General features: G+C 43.1%; 1 non-coding gene across 1 annotated transcript; it reads left to right on the forward strand.

Annotated features, from left to right (window-relative positions):
* Nucleotides 1–1,057: 1,057 nt before the first annotated feature.
* LOC112731156 (small nucleolar RNA R71) lies at nucleotides 1,058–1,164 on the forward strand. Its single transcript, XR_003166946.1, has one exon. It is a non-coding gene; the product is annotated as a small nucleolar RNA R71 (small nucleolar RNA).
* The last annotated feature ends 1,543 nt before the right edge of the window (nucleotides 1,165–2,707 follow it).

Here is a 2,707-nt window from a genome sequence, read left to right on the forward strand (position 1 = left end):
CCTTTGGGATTTTGGTCTTCATGATTTCCCTGGTGAATGGATCCTGTTCTTTAAGTGAATTTTCCTCAGGAGTGGTCCGAGGAGCTTTTGATTTGAGGTCGGCCTCTAACTGCTGTAGTTTTTCTTCTAGTTCTCGACGTCGCCGTACCTCTCTTTGTAGATCCTTTCCGATCTCTCGTTGTTGCTGGGTTTCTTTCTCAAGTTGCTTTAAGCGATCTTGAAGTGCTTCCATGGCTCCCGGATTTGATGAATTTTTGTTCCCGTTGGATTCCGGAGTATCCTTTAGCGTAGTGTCTGCGTTCTTGTGCGGTGTTCTGTTCTCTAGATCCGAGTCGTGGTCGTTGTCATGGCCGTCCGCCATGGTTTTGGGATGACTTTCAGGTTCCCCGGCAACGGCGCCAATGTTCCGAGGGTTACCTGAAACTGGAGGTCGATCTCGGATGAGATCTTCGGTACTGGTCGGAGAGGATGTGTCCGGACGGCTGGTGGCGGCCGGAGCTGTTATGTCCGACTTGTTGGACTTGCTGCACTACTGATCCTTGGCCCCCGGAGGGTGGGGGGTACCTGCAAGAGACTCCGATGCTTAAGTTAGCACGGGTATTAAGCAGGTTTTATGTAGAATCAGAGTATGAGTTATACCTGGGTGCTGTAGTGTATTTATAGTAGTGTGGGCTGACCTTTCTGATAAGATAAGTTAGTTATCTTATCTTATCTTATCCTATTTTGGATGAAGTCAGCTTATCTTCAAGGGAACCACCTTTATCTCTATAGGCTGGGATTGCCTTTGGATTTGGGTCGTGTTCCTCTATTTGGGCCCTTTATTGGGCTTTCCTGTCGATATGGCCGAGTTGTTTGTAACGAAGTCGGTCCGCTTGACCTTAACAGGTCGGTCACTGCATCGTCGACCATCCCAGGTCGGATAGCTCGACCCAGGGTATGAACAGCTTCCTCAATAGTCTTCTTCTTGTTCAAAGATCCTCCGGATGAATGGTCTACGGCCTTCTTTGACTCATAAGACAGCCCTTCATAGAAAATGTGCAGCTGCACCCATTCATTGAACATATCTGGTGGGCACCTCCTTGTTAGGTCTTTAAACCTCTCCCATGCTTCATATAGAGTCTCACCATCTTATTGCCTGAAAGTTTGGACCTCAGCTCTCAGCCTATTGATTCGTTGAGGAAGGTAAAATCTTGCTAAGAATTTGTTCACCACGTCTTCCCAAGTTGTCAAGCTTTCCCTTGGGAAAGATTCCAGCCACTTGGCTGCCTTATCCCTGAGTGAGAATGGAAATAAGAGCAGTCTATAGGCGTCAGGATGAACACCATTAGACTTCACTGTGTCACATATTCTCAAGAAGGTGGTTAAATGTTGATTTGGTCCTCTTGGACACTTCCTCCGAACGAACAGTTGTTCTGCACAAGGGTGATGAGATGTGGCTTTAGTTCAAAATTGTTTGCATGGATGGTTGGCTTTTGAATGCTACTTCCACAGTTTCCTGGGTTTGGATTGATGTAAGAGCCTAAAACTCTTCTATCCTCCCCAGCATGATTTGCTCGACCTCTTCCGCCATGGTTGTGAGCCTCTTCTTCATGATGGTTTTCCATGTTTAGTTCAAAGTATTCCTCAAAGTGTTCCTCCTCTTCTTCACCACCTACTACACGTTTTTCTCTTGCCTCCCTCCTTAGTCTAAGGAAGGTTCTCTCAGGTTCAGAATCAAAGGAAGTTGAAGCCCCGCTTCTTCTCCCTGTCATACAACCAACAAGTACAAGCAAAGAGAATAGGTGCAGAAAGTATATCTGTCAGAATTACTGTTAGTGTGAGTGATGCAATATATCAAACAGTTAGTGGGTTAGTGCGAAGAAGTGTAGATAACAAAGAAAAAGTAGGGGGAAGGGAAGAAATTAACTAAAACAGGAAGTAAATAACTCAAACAGAAATTTAAATCAAACAAAAATAAAATGCTCAATCTAGTTATCCTCCAATCTAATCATTGTTGATGCACAATCAATCCCCGGCAACGGTGCCATAAACTTGATGCACGGAAAACTTGTCTCATAACAAATTTCCTTCGGCAAGTGTATCGAATTTGTCGTCAAGTAAAAACTCACAATAGAGTGAGGTCGAATCCCACAAGGATTGATTGATCAAGCAACTTTAATTAGAGGAATGTTCTAGTTGAGCGAATCAAAAATTGAGTTGAGAACTGCAAAAAATTAAATGGCGGGAAAGTAAATGGCAGAAAGTAAATTGCAGAATCTTAAATGGGAATGGGAGAATTGCTCATAAATGTAAATGACAGAAATTAAAGAGAATGGGTAAGATCAGAAATGGGGAGTTCATTGGGCTTAGGAGATGTTGCATTCTCCGGATCAATCTCATTTTCATCTCTTCCTCAATCAATGCACTCATTGATCTCCTTGGCAATGTTAAGTGATTGAATTACAATTTCTTGTAATTGAATCTCTCAAATCTTGATCAATAGCCAATTCCTTGGTCAATTGCTCATGAGAAGAGATGAAGAGTGGTCACTGATTATACCACATGCATTTCCCAAATCAAGTATTGAGAGGATTATAGTCACATATCCATCCAAACCCAATTTGGTCCAACATGAGAAAGCATTTCTAGCTTGATCTCTTCATTCCTCTTCCAAGGTTCAGAAGAGATCCAAGTATGAATAGTTTCTTTTCCAAGATCACTACCCAAT

This window comes from Arachis hypogaea, chromosome 12, assembly GCF_003086295.3.
Source record: "Arachis hypogaea cultivar Tifrunner chromosome 12, arahy.Tifrunner.gnm2.J5K5, whole genome shotgun sequence".
NCBI lineage: Eukaryota > Viridiplantae > Streptophyta > Magnoliopsida > Fabales > Fabaceae > Arachis > Arachis hypogaea.